A 15172-nucleotide genomic window follows, 5' to 3' on the forward strand; every position below is an offset into this window, starting at 1 on the left:
TGTGAACTAAACTTCACTGTGATTTACTTCCCAGAAAATCTAATCATTGATCTGTGCCATGAAACACACAATTCATGATCTCTGCCCCATAACCTTTATTTTGAACATAAATCAGTCCCACTTATCTCAATAAAATTAGGCACAACTGTCTGTTTTGCCTTTTGTTGAGTTGTTAGTGTCAGTTAGATGGTGTCACATGCTTAAACGCTAATACAAAATGCTAATAAATGTTTGGTATTTATTTGCATTATGACTTCATGACTTTTTTGAAGCATTTATCATTGCTGAGCTGTTTAAAATTAATAACTTTTAAATATATTCAATTCTTTAGAGGAATTTTTGTCTTCCAGCAATGTACTGATGGGAGACTTTCTGTTTCTGCTATATTCTCTGTGAAAATGAAACTGGATTTGAATGTATCATTCCTGATAAGACCTGCCATACCTGTTCAATATGCATTTATGTAAAAAATTGCTGTATTTTCAGAATTACTTCCTGCTAAGCTTTGATACTCTGAGTGTCACATTTTGCAATTTTTTAAGGTTCTCGTTGCTATGACTAGAGTAATGCTCAAGCCTTTTTCTTTGGAACTTTGGAACTTTCTTTGGATAATTTGGAATCTAACAATTGTGTATCTGGCTCAAGTTATTGCTTCCACTGTGCACGATTATTAAACATACTACTTTAGAGGTACCTCCAGCCCTGTGCTGTTTACTTTTTATCCAGAGAGAGAAAAAGAGAAGGAAATACACCTTGTTTGAAATTTGTCTTAACCCGGGGCAGACATTGTTTATCTCCATTGACTGCAGAGTGAAAAACTCATATTTAGATGTCTGTGTGACTTAAGTTAAAAAACATAGCTCCTTAAGTGTCATCCATCATTTATCTAGCTTTATAAATTCTCTTTGAAGATATTCATATTCTCTCCGGCCTTGGCTCATGCAGTTTCTGTTACTGGAAAATTGTACAATATCATAATGCATTCTTTTTTCCAGATCATTAACAGAATGTTAAACAGCATCAGTTTATTATAGAGAATATTTTGCTAGACCATTAATCTTTTGCCACATTGAAAACTAACCTCTTGTCATTGAAAATTGACAAGTTAAAATACTCTGTAGCTTGTTTTTAATCCATGACATTACTTCACCTCTTTCTCCGTGAATAATTATGTTCTCAACATCTCACAGAAAAAGGTTTATCAAAGGCTTTTTTGAAGACCGAAATGAATTTTATCAACAACTTTCTTTTATTTCTGGTAGATCAAAGAGTGATGCTTGTTTTTTAAAGACAGCTATGGCTTATTTTCTGTCTATGTATATAAATGCTTTATGATGCTTCTAACTGCTCTTTTTCTTAAACTATAGTAACATTTTTTTCTTGATTTTAATATGCATATTATATGTTCTTACTAATCTCTTATAGTAACTTATTTTGATTAAACACTGAAACATTTCACTGGCAGGTCAGTAATTTTATTCTCAGCCCCTTTTTGAGAATAAAACACAGGTTTATAATTAATGCACCTAAGAATATAGGTGCTAGTGATTATTCTTCTGACAGTTCAGTTGATCAAAATATGGCTTGTTTTAATGCTGTATTGTGCATTATGTTTCCTGAGTACTCTAAGAGAAATGCATATTATCTTGTTGCTTCTTGTAAAACAAAATGCTTAGAGAAGAAAAAGAAAGAACGAAGTGAGATTAAGAAGAGTGAAATCAGAGAAACTGAAATAGCATTCACTTATTATCAGATGCTGAAGATGGGCAATGACTGAAGAGAGCATGGCAATGAATTAATTTTGATATTCTAGGATAGTGTTGGGGTTTAGACCCAGCCGGCAAGTAAGCACCACACAGCTACTCACTTACTCCTCTCCAGTAGGATGGAGGATTGGATTGGAAAGGTAAAAGTGAGAAGACTCATGGGTTAAAGTAAAGACAGTATAATAGATAAAGCAAAACAAAACAAGGAATTCATTCACCGCTTACCACGGGCAAACAGTTCAGACATCTCCAGGAAAGCAGGAATCTATCACATGTAACAGTGACTTTGGAAAACAAATGTCACCACTCTGAACCAACCTCCCCTTCCTCCTTCATCCCCTGGTTTATATGCTGAGCATGATACCATATGGTTTGGGTTATCCCTTGGGTCAACTGGGATCAGCAGTCCCGGCTGGGTCCTCCCCTCCCAGCTCCTTGTGCACCCACAGCCTGCTCACTGGTGGGCTGGGGTGAGAGGCAGAAAGGCCTTGGCTTTGTGCAAGTGCTGCTCAGCAGTAACCAAAACATCCCTGTGTTACCAACACAAATCCAAAACATAACCCACACTAGCTACTGTGAAGAAGATTATCCCTACCTCAGCCAAAACCAGCAGAGGTAGTAAAGTATGTATTATGGGTAAAGTACAACCCTAGAGCGAAGTTAAATGACAAATTAGAACATCATGAAATATAAAATCAAAGTCTTGTAAGGAAGAAGTAAAAAAATCATTTTAGAAAGATAACCAGTGTGAAGAAAAGGAATAAATAACATGTAAAGGAAAGAAGGAAGAGCTGGAAAAAATTAACTTGTCAGATGATGTCATTTTCTTGGTGTGGAAATCTGTGAGCTACTCTTGAGAGAGGGAACATTATCAATTACTTTAATGATCTAGTTTGTACCATACTGCTGATATTAATGGATTTGAAACCTATTTTCAGAGGCAAGAGTCTGAATCACAAATTAAGGGTTGTTACTGGAATTGCTGCTTTTTACAACAGAAATCTGTAATAAATTTCTGAGGGAAGCCATGTAGAGACCTGTGAAATGAGATACTAAAATGAAATGTGGTAAAGTCAATATGGGACAGAGAAGGGCAATGCACTTTGAACATGAGGAAAATTATATCATCAGAGTTAAAATGTGGATGACAGCAGAGGTTTACTAAAATGCAAAAATGTAGAAAGTTTTTTGCACTGAACTCTACATGCAGATTTTGCAGAATGTCTCACTGTAGATTTATTGCAGGAATTATTAAACTTGTGCCAAACCTAATGTGTTATAGATTTTAGAAAACATGCAGAATAAAACTGCAATGCTCAGTAATGGTGAACACATTTAGTTTTATGCAGCCAGGGGTTTGAGTGGCTTTCTGGGCTGCAAGATCATATTGAATCTCATGTCCAATTTTTTCATTCACCATTATTCCTAAATCCTTATCTTCTGGGCTACTTTCAATCCATTCATCCCCAGTTTTTATTGATACTGGGGATTGCCCAGACTCGGGGGCAGGATCTTGTACTTGGCCATGTTGAATTTCATGAGGTTCACGCTGGCCTGCCGTTCAAATTTGTCAGGGTCTCTCTGGATGGCAAACCTTCCCTCCAGTGTGCCACACAGCTTGGTGACGTCTGCAAACTTTCTGAGGGTACACTCAATTCCACTGTGTCATTGATGAAGATATTAGATAGTTTTGGTCCCAGTACAGACCCCTGAGGAACACCACTGGTAACTGGTTTCCACCTGGACATTGAGCTGCTGACTGTAACTCTTTGGATAGCAGCCATGAAGTCATTTGGTAATCCATTCAATAGCCCACCCATCAAGTGCTTATCTCCCTAATTTATCAGCAAGATTGTTGTAGGAAAGAGTACGAAAGACCTTTCAGAAGTCTAGATAGATGACACTCACAGCTTCTCCTTTAGCCAGTGATGCAGTTACTGTATCATGGAAGGCCACTGGATTAGTCAGGCATGATGTCCCTCGTTTGATTTTCTTTTCCTTTCTCCACTTTCTATGGCTAATTTTATCAGGGTTTGCTGGTAAGAAGTGTGCAATTACCCACAGTGGTGCCTGAAAAGCAAAACACAGTTCAAAGGACATTCTCAGCTTTTTCCTCTATTGCCAAAGGATCCAGGCATGAAAGGATGTGAGAACATGGCAAATGTCACAGGAACGCACGCGTACAACCACATACACACACAGTGAAACTAATGAAATTTGCCTTTTGGCAGCTTTTCAGCTGAGGAACGACTAGTACAAAAATCACCTTTCACCTGGTGCTTTTGTTCGTTTCAAATTATGCCTCAGGTGAAAAACAGTTGACAGAAATTGAGTGTTGTTTAGATGGAAGGTTTAAAGGCACAAAGTTCATCTGCTACACTGCATAGTTTTTGTCAGGAGGCTTTGAGTTTGAAACATGAGGTTTGGTCAATGCCAGAAGAAAACTGACGTAGTACCCTGACAGATTTGATCACAGCAATCTTTTTTTGCTGTGTTTTTACATCTGATATCTTCTTCTTGTTGCTGTAAGTGGTGGGAAAGTTAGCTGTGGTGACAGTATTTCTGGTTTTCTTCCTGTAAGTATGATATGACTGACAAAGTAACAACAACATACAGGCAGGTATAATTTGGACTGATATTGTGCCAATTCTACCTTCAGACAACCTCACTAACTCACTTTGCCAGTGACCTTCAACACACTGAAGCTCTGTGGCTTATTTTCCTGAGTAAAACTGCCAATTATAATTAATTTCCTCAAATAGATGGTAGGTGTTTTAAATTGTAAATTGCACTGATTGAGAAAAGGAAACACTCAGCTCTCTTCTACAGCTGAATACAAATGCAGAACTAAATTCTTTTTTTTTCTCCTGTAGAAACTGAAGTACATAGGACAACAGATAACATCAGCACACATACAATAATATTGCTTAATTAAACAAAAAGAAGAAAAGCTTAACACACTCCTTTTCACAAGAACTATTTGTATTTTGCCAAAAATGACTGGAATTTGGTTTCTCAGAAGTAATTGCATACATAAGCTGTATCATTTCATATATCTTTCAGTGTAGTTCATATATGATCCCCTTTAAATGCAAAATTTAACTTGTCTTTCTCAGATGGAATACTAAATCGTATTATATTATATTGATGTTATTCTATGATATCGTATGATATTAAATGGCAAATGCCATGTAGTAAGTCTATCATACAGGACTTTTTATTAGTTTCTTCTAGTTTCCTACTTCAGTCAAATACTTATAATTGACAAGCCACTGTTATTCCTTTCTGAACTTTGAGTAAAGCATGAACCCCAACTCTGAAAATACTAAACTAAAATTATGCTTGGAACATTGCAAAATGGAAAACCAAAATGAGACATGAGTTTTCATTGAGTTTGTTCGATTGAGAAGATTATTCTGCCAGAACAGATCTATAATCCACAAACAATGTATGCATCAAAACCAACTGATACTATCAAGTAATGGAGTTTAGATAGATCAGATACTAGTGAGATAAGTGCTGTGTTGTTCAAGTTTGAGAATTTAAATAATGATTCTGACCAGCTGTTTTGAGGCTAACTTAATATAATTAATAATATATAGCATGTATGAATCAAAATGATCCTTGTTCAGCTTTAACATTGGAGGATAAAATATCAGAGCTTCATAATATTCTCAAAAATTATGCTGTGAAGCAGTTAGAATGTACATAATATGGAATGCTGCAATTTTTGTCTGTGCTTTCTGCCTCCTCATCCTTCTTCCCTAATATTTTTCTGTGAAAACATCAAAAAACGTTACCAAGTTGGTGACGGAAAGGCATTACCAGAAATACTGTGTTTTCAAGCTCCAACTAGTATGAACTGAACGTATTTTATAAGTTTTTTGCTAGTATGAATGCCTGAAAATCAAAATCCTCTCATGACAACTGCTTAACCCTCTTTAATGCTGCATGCACTAACTTTGCATGCCACAAGCTGAAACCTCACAGTAACATGAACATAAATTTTCTGTTCTTTTCCTAATTTTTGGTTTTTGTTTTTTTTTATTTAAGTCTAGATCCGTTCCATTTAATTTCCAGGATCTTAGTGAGACTGGGAGATGGTTTTGTCGTGAACTCCTTTCTTCTTACTGTTTAAATCATTCTCCTAACATTTGGATAGAGTTGCACTTTGTATAAATGGTCCAATCCTAATATCTTGTAGTCTTCAACTGTGTTTCTGTGGAAATAATGAAAAATTAGAAAGCAATTTTTATCTTCTTTAAAACTATGGGTTTTGTGTTTTATTTAGTTTTGCCATCAATATTTCCCTTAGTATCTTCTTACAGTGTAAGTTTTTTGGGATAAGGGCACTAATTTTTGTTTGGAAACATCATATACGTTTTCAGTACTGAGTTATAATAAATAAAATGGTTACATGAACTTTACATTCAAGGTTCTATTTTATTTCCTATGCTTCTGCTACTCAATCCTAGAGAAAATCTTTTATGTGCGCATACTATTTTAGGAAGTATTAGAATAATTAAATATTCATATTTCACATCATAAAGCTCTTCATTATATCCACTTAGATCTAGTTTTCCCAGATATAGCTGTAGTATATTCTATCCCATATTTTAAATTTTAACTCATTTTATTAACAATTTAGTTGTTTGATAGTCTATTTGTTTAGTTGATTTGGTATTGTTAATTCCATTAAGATTTAATACATTGTTGTGTGTAGATGAAAATATCATTAAAATGTAGTCGAGAAAAAAACCCTGAAAACCTGGTCATATGCTAAAACCAAACCAAAATGCCAAAAAAGCAACAACAATTTGTTTCTCCATTGGATGTCTCATATGGACATTCTACTTGTAACTAACACTTCCAAGTTTTCCAATTAAAAACTAAGATGTCGAAGATCCAGTAAACATCAGAATTAGAAGTGAATATGGTGCCAAACTATTGTATTATCTATTACAATAAAATAAAATTAGAGTCTCACAGGATCCACTGACATAACAAACATAATTACTTCCTGAATTCTCTAAAAACAGCCGCAAATTGAATCAGTTTTCAAAATGAAGAATTAAAATAGCTGCATCAAATAATTAGATGTATTCTTAGAGTTGATTATTCAGTTCACAGCTTCCAGTGGTGCCTACGAATTCCAAACGCAGAGTTTGCACAAGCAACTTCACCAGCATTTGTTAAATGCAGATTGTGTGCTTGCACTGTTCAGTTGTCTGCAGAGAGGGTGAAACAGTTATCAGTTCACTTTTTTTTTACACATTCACATCAGTTTTATATGGTTTATGGGTACTTACTTCTCTTAAGTGTATTTGAAAGTAATCACCCTTTAGTTATAGGTAGTGTTAGGTCACATTACTGAATCCTTTCTGCAAACTCTACTTAGATTACCTAGAATGTGGTTACATCTAGGCTTGGAAATTTTGATTAATAACAAGTGTTGAATTGTGCCTTCTAATTTAGAAGTCATATACATTATTAGAAACTGAATTGTAGTATACTCATCATCCTAACAAACTTATGCCACTCTGCAGCTAATTGCACTCAACCCATATCTTACACCCACTGACTTGACAGTGTGGTATTAATATTTTTCTGGATAAACTTTGCAGTGGGATTTACATATCCTACAAGAATATGTCCAAGAATATGTCCAAGCTCTGGCTTCTTGTGCACCCCCTCACTGGCAGAGCATGGGAAACTGGGAAGTCCTTAGGGTAAGGGCTGCGCAGCAGTGTATTATCAACATTAATCTCATACTAAATTCAAAACACTTCACTGTACCAGATACTATTAGGAAAATTAACTCTATCCCAACTAAAACCAGGACATAGCTTTATTACATTCACACCTTATCAAGTATACCACTTCAGCAGAGAAATGTAAGCTATTTGAGATCACTTCTACAGTTTCATACTGATAGTGTTTTTCCTGATGCTTGCACAGAAAAATATGTGCTTCTGTCTGAATTAATTTAACTATATGGTAGTTTCATGGTTTAATTAGTCTTTCCTTATTGAATCAGTAAGTATTGCAGGCTTAGTCCAGTCCTCCATCAAATAAAGTGGATTCAGTTACACTGGAAGTGTAAGAAACACTCCCCTATCTGTTGGAGGTCACTGAAAGGATAGGCTTCACAATGCGCTCTTTCTTTTGAGCCATTATAGATTGTTTTGTCAAAGCAATGTACTGTGTTTAGAAGACTATAAGCTCTAGTTGTGGTGTAACTTCCATGACAAAAACCCTTACAAAAATTATTAGTGAATTTATGTGGCTCTGTCATTTCTATTTTCATTATTAATCTTGTAAAAGAATAATAATAATCTTCTGTGGTGGTTTGGGCTAGGCCTTCCTTGGGACCAGTTTGTAACCAAGGAAGGTTCCAGATTTACCCAGTATTCCCTATGATTTTTACGTAAGCCAGATTATAAGAAGAAAGGAGGAGAGGCCTTCGCTCTCTTTCCTTCTGGCGGATGGAGGTGCAGGTTCCCTGGTGTTGAGTCTGCCGGGTTGGGGAGGGAGGCCTGGTAGGGCCTTGTCGACCTTGGGAGGCGGAGGTTGCCGGCGATCGTCCCAGAGCGACTCTTGGTTGTCCCAAGGAGAGTGGTGGGATATTTTCTTTGCTAACTCTTAGTTACTAGATCTCGGGCTACTGATTGGGATATATATATATATACATATATTTTATTTTGGTTTTGTTCCCTTTCCCTTCCCCCTTCCCCTTCCCTTGTGAAATTGTATATATTTTAGATTGTATATATTTCAATTGTAACATAAGTGTAAATATATTTATATATATCACTTTAGCTGTCTCTCTCGTTTTGGGCTTTCTTAGTTGGTTATTTTTTCTCCCTCTTCTCCCTGAGGTTTGGGTGGGGGGGGACGGACTTCTGGTGGTAAGGTTTGGAGACTTGGCAGGGATAATAGTATGTTAAACCTTAATTCAATAGTTTTAAAAATTGTTATTCTTGGTAATTTTTATTCAAAGCAATTTTATTGAGTAAAACGTGCCAAAGTGGATTAACACAACATGAAAGTTAAAATGTAATAGTTTTAGAATTTTTTTTCCAGAATGAATAAATACAGTCTAAATAAATGCAACTATTTTCAGAATAAAAAGTAATATTCAGGTGTGTTTCTTTCAGTAACTGTAACAAGTGTACAGTGTAAAGACCAGTGTTTATCTTTTTTATAGACCTATTTTTAACAATCTTCTTAAAATGCATGGCTTGCTTTTGAAAAATCAAATATATAGAATGCTGTGAAAACTTTAACAAAAAGGGAAAGAAACCTGATTTGCCCAAAGTTACATAAGTTAAGATTTTAATTTTTTACGTCTTTCATGGAATAAGAGGTAATATCATTTAGCTGCTGAGTAGAGAATGGTATAATTAGAATGTAGAACAGCCAGAACTTCATGTAACAACATAGCTCCTGAGTAACAACTGTTGCTGCTGTTACTTGCAAGCTCTTTTTGGTCCCAACCAGTGACCAGAATCACTGGTTAGAGATAGTCTGAAGATTTTCCCTACCCTGGAAGCTATGTGGATATTATGATTTCTTCACTGAGGTGAATCCATATCAAGATACCGGTGTGGAATAAACTTATAAGGGAAGGAACTGCTATATCAATCACAGATGTAATAACTCAAATAATAGTAATTATGTCCACAACATCTCTACTTTTGAAAAGTGCTTGTATCCTTTTGTGGAACTATATGAAAGAGTACAGTCAATATGTGTGACAATTCATATATTCTATTGCTCTATATTAACTTGTTGGAAGATTTAAATCATATGACACTGAGTGATGGACTGATTTAATACATTAATTGTTGTCCAGAAAAACTCTTGTGGGAAGCACATAATTTAGGGCATGGAGTAGTCATTATTTCTTTCTTTATTTGGATAGAACAGTATATGACATTCTACCATTTGTAAAATATCATCCCACTTTCATTATACATGGAGCAGTTAATGCACACAGAGATGCCATTTTTTTTCTAAGAAAAAAAGATTTGTGTAATTATGTAATTGAAACTATAGGCAACATAGAGAACACAGTTGAGGTAATATAAGAATTCCATATTTTTTATGCAATCCCTTTTGCAACCTCACAGTTTTTCTTTTTCAATGGTTTCTTTTACTGGTTCTCTAAAACTACTTGAAAAAGCTTGTGAAACAGCATTTTCTTTTTGGTTTAATCCTCGCTAATGCATGGAACACAAAACTCTGCAGGGATTTCTGTTTCATTTTCCTACAGTCCATCCAATTTTGAATATCACAGAAAATTGTCCTTTAATTCTCTTTTCTTGAAAAGAAGCATTTCTTGGCTATATAACAATATCTACATGTTTGCTCTGGAATTCCAGCAGTTTTGTATGTATGTTGCAGCTGGAGTAATTAAGAATGTAAATTCAATTATGTAGCATGTTTCTTAGTTAAATTGTTGCTGCTCTACAGAGCTAGCGGTAGCAACCCAAATGGTTTTGTTTTGTTGCAGTTAATGGTATTAGAATAATAGCCACTGTAATCATGTGTCTTCTGCTATTCACTGATAATACAGGAATTAAACCAAAGCTAAACAAATTTCATTCAGGCAAATTTAAGTAAATTTCTGAACTATCATTGACTTTCACATTGAAAACTACCTAGATCATTAGGAATCTAAGTCTTCATATTATTTAGGAGAGAGATGGAAGGCATCTAATTTATGGTAAGAACTGCACTGAAATCATTGAATATGGCTGTTTGCTGAAGTTATGCGCACTGTTGACAGATTAAAATTTCATTCTAACACCGTTATGGGAAGGGAGTGCCAGAGAATAAAACTGTGTTCTTTCTGGAAGCCTATTAGCCACACAGAGTTTTTTCATGTACGTATATGCGTATATATTTGCACATATGTATTACACCCACACGCATTTGCACACTCATTGCACTTATTCAGAAAATAGTTAAGAATTAATGGTTATTTAAATCTAGACAATATGCATATATTTTTCTTTCTCCAACTAAATGAACGCACTTCTAAACAACAGGTGTATAAATGATAAATATGTTGCCTTTCTTTGTGATCTTTCCTAACGTAGGGGATCCACACTCAATTTCTAAGTCACTTTAACGAGCTGTAACTCTCAATAATCATTTTCCTCCACTTCTGTTTGAAATGTCAAATGTCTCATTTGATCTTTCTTCAGCTGCCAAATTAGAACTTCTTGGTTCAAATATAAAGGTAGCTGGAGAGCCTTGACCATAACCATGAGCCAAGTACAGTGTTATGACAGCCAAAGTCACACTGACAGAACCCTTTTTTTGGATATGAAATTACTTAAGGCTTGTGCCCTAAGTGAGACTCAAAGTGAAACTACCCCACCAGTCTTGGGAGAAATGCAGAAAGGATAGTACAATTCCGCTTTCCTAATGCTCCCTTCAGACTGTAATGAACTGTTAACTTGACCTGATTTTAAAATTGTAATAGTTCTCATGGGATGGGGAAACAAGAGCTTTAGAGTTCTATTGAAATGGCTGTATAAATAAAACATATCAGTGAGAGAATGACTATTAAATCCTGTATTAATCTGGTTTGAGCTGGAAATTTCCAGAAGGTTAAACATGCTCTATGTGAAACTGAGAGGTCATACAACTAATAATGTGCTGTGCGATTTCTGAAAACTGAACCCTTTTCCTAAACTAAATGGGGTCAAAAGGTATACTGTGTGACAGATGGAGCAATTATATATAAAATGCAAAGAAATGGCATCAGCTTAAGCAGTAGTGGATGATTTTTTGCTGTCATTAGAGGCTTCAGAGTGAATATCTAATATGCAACCCCTGGTAAACTGCGTGCATGGGACCTGCCTGTATTACATATATATGATACGTATTATCTGACTGGAGGAAGACGTAGCATAAATTGCGAATACATCTGGGACGACTTGCAACCCTAGAAAATCTGTTTCTGAATGAGATTTTTACTCATTATCCAAAGGAAATGTGAGCCAGAGGACATGCTTACAGCAGGGTAACTTCTTCATTTGTGATATGTATGCATGACATTGAGAATGAGTCTGGAAATACAAGGTGACTGTACATCCATAGATAAATGAAATCAACTACTTTTTAATAGTTTATTAACACATGGATCAGTGTTTCAAAATTAAAAACTCTTAAAGAGAGACGTTTGCTGAATTAATGTTTATAACTGCATTGTTCATAGATCTTCTTAAAGAGGAAAAAAAGTAGCCCACATAAAGGGCTCCTTCTTCATTGAGACCATGCTGATTGGCACTATTTTCAAAATGGGTCATGTATGTCTGTGTTATTCTGTGTCTGTACTATGACGATATATATAGATATAGATAAATATATACACACACATACACATATAGGAAAAAAGAAACAGCTTCTGACAGGCAAAAATCCTTCACAAATGGAGTTTGACAGAGTTCAGTAAGGCATGGCACTCTGCTTTTTTCACTCAAAAGTGAATGGAATTGAGGAAAAATGAAAAGAGGTCACCTGGCCTTTAATGTGCATGTTTTGAAGTCACATATTTTTCTAGTTGTCATTAACAGTAAGACCTTTTTCAAAACCAAGAACCTTTATACAATTGTATTCTTCAGGAGAGCTGTAAATCTACTACATATTAAATATATGTGGTTAAATAGTTCCTAGCCTTGACTGTTCGGAAAATTATTTCCCATCCTATTAATATTTTTTTCTTCGTTACTTTTAAGTGTCATGAAAAGTGAAACACAAAGCTTACAAACCAAGAACTCCACTCAAACACTAGATTTGTCAATAGAGATACTTGGGGAATTCAGTCTTTAGTGCGCAAGTCAACCCCTGCTATCCGCTCTGCTCCCTGCTCTATTGCTGGTTCCTGGGTTCCTGTTAAAATTTACCATCTATGTTTCATGTGGGATGAGTGAGTAAACACTTCTTTAGACTGGAGAAGGGTCAAATCCTATAATACAGTGATAATGTATGCTTGGTGTATGGGAATTCAAGGCCAAAATTGTTACTCCTGCGATTTGGGATAAGGGGGATATGTGATGTTGGGAAAAAATTGCCCCAACTCTGAACACTCCTGAAAGAAACGCTAAAGCAGAGGCAACTGCTGATCTGTGAGACAAGCAGTTGTTGCAGTAGGGAGTTCTTCTGAGCCATGGGAGATTCTGAGTTACATTTCCATTCACTCTCCTAGATTAATGCCCAGAAGTGCAACCTTAAGCTAACCGTAGAGGCATACCAAGTCTTTTTTTCTCTTCTTACAGAAGTTTCAGGACAAATGAATTGGCATTTTTAATAAAAAACCACAGCATGGTTGCAAAATTCAAATTTTTGCTCTCTGTATTAGGTACTATGTTTCTGGAAGCTTGTATTTTTGAAAGATCCCTATAATTTTTCCAAAAAATGCTCCTGAGTATCTTACATGGTTTTGGAGCTACTGAAATAATTCCAACAATAATAGTTCTGTTCTCCTCAGGCAGTTTTAATACCAAACCAAGTTTTCATTACCCACATGGCTTGTATCAGCAATAGTGTGGCCAGCAGGACGACGACGGTGATCGTCCCTCCATACTCGGCACTGGTGAGGCCTCACCTCAAATCCTATGTTCAGTTGTGGGCCCCTCACTTCAAGAAGGATGTTGGGGTGCTTGAGAGTGTCCAGAGAAGGGTAACAAAGCTGATGAAGGGTCTGGAGCACAGGTCTGATCAGGAACAACTGGGGGAGTTGGGTTTGTTTAGCCTGGGGAAAGGGAGGCTCAGGGGAGATCTTATGGATCTCTACAACTCCCTGAAAGGAGTCTGTTGCAAGGTGGGGGTCAGTCTCTTTTTCCAAGCTAGAAGGGATAGGGTGAGAGGAAATGACCTGTGGAAGTTGATTTTATATTTGATATATGATGATAATTTTTTTTTATCAAACAATTAGAAGACTATCTCCCTGAGGGAACTAAGATCAAAATGTATGTGCTTTTAAACTTACGTCTACATGTATTTAATGGCTATGAATAATTATTTCTGATTAATATTTTACATGAATAAAAATAGTTTAAGGGCAATCTATGGATGGAATACTTAATTTTATTTTGGTTGCACCTGAGAAAGTATTCAACCTTCGTTGGACTATAAGTGATTTGAAACAGTATTTAATAAAAGGACAAAACTTGGATGGTGACTGAGATTTAGACCCTGTATCTAACACTTCAGAAAGTAATTATAGTTTAGAGAACACCTATATTTCACTGACAGTGATATTTTGCATAATTAATTATGTATGAATTTATATAATGAATGCACTTGTGTACTACATACACAATATCTTGCGTACAGTTGTGTTGAAGATGCAGACTTTATGTGGAGACAGAGTATCAGTCACTGCTTTTCACATTTTGACTCACTAATCGTCCTCACTGTCTATATAGTGGCAGTATTTCCAGAAAATACCTATAGAAAACCTGTGTTCTTTCTGTATCAAGAAGACAAGCAAACCAGTACACAGAACCCAATACTCTAATTATTAACAAACCTTAAGTATTTCAGTAACAACTAAAGACATTCTGACTTACAATCATGGACTAAGCTTTACTTGTACCCTTGAATTCTGAGGGATATAAATATAGTTAAATAGTAGAATTTAAATAGTAGAATAAAAAGCAGTAATAAAATAATTATTTTTTTTAAATATGGTGTATCTCTGACATATTTAGACTTCATACATAAAAAAGTTAATAAAGTATGCTGTTCTTTGTCAGTGTGTCTTGAAAACACGCTTAAAAATTAAGACATTCAAGAAAATAGTGGTTAGAGTGGTGACTATTTCTTTTGTGGCCATATATAATTTCTAAGCTAAATTATAAATTGAGTTTCCTATTCATGTTTCACTCATCAAGTAACCATTTACATTACGGAGGGCTACTTACTACAGGAGTAAGCACAGTGTAGTAGAATGTTGGGTGCACGGATAGCTTGGTGTCTTTTTTTTTTTTTAATTAGAAGATAGAAGTATTGCCCAGGGAGAGGGATGGTGAAAACTATGTTTATTTCCTCTTCCTCCCAAAAGAACAGGCTATGACATGTATGAACATAATTGTTTATGTGTGTGTGTGTGTCTGTATGTGTGTGTGTGCATGTATGCACTTCAAAAGTATTTTAAGAAAGCATATTGAATACGAATTAAAATCTATTCTTTACTAAATCTTCTAATAAATAAGGACAAGTTCTTCATCATGGTAAGTAACTGTTTTCAGTTAATTTCCAGGTTTTTCTAAGAGCATGAAATGTGGTATAGCATGAACCAGGGCTGGTTTTGGACTGATTTCAAGTACCAGTTTCATGTCTGAGATTGACTCAACTTTGCTTCACTCTTGTTTACAGTCTGTTGTTTT

The 15172-nt window shown here is 35.4% G+C and overlaps 1 protein-coding gene across 2 annotated transcripts in view; it reads left to right on the forward strand.

The window, feature by feature from the left end:
* Positions 1-15172, forward strand: part of NLGN4X (neuroligin 4 X-linked) — a 183469-nt gene that overhangs the window by 86554 nt on the left and 81743 nt on the right. The gene's annotated exons all lie outside the window — the stretch shown is intronic.

The sequence above is a fragment of the Chiroxiphia lanceolata genome, chromosome 2, assembly GCF_009829145.1.
Source record: "Chiroxiphia lanceolata isolate bChiLan1 chromosome 2, bChiLan1.pri, whole genome shotgun sequence".
Lineage (NCBI taxonomy): Eukaryota > Metazoa > Chordata > Aves > Passeriformes > Pipridae > Chiroxiphia > Chiroxiphia lanceolata.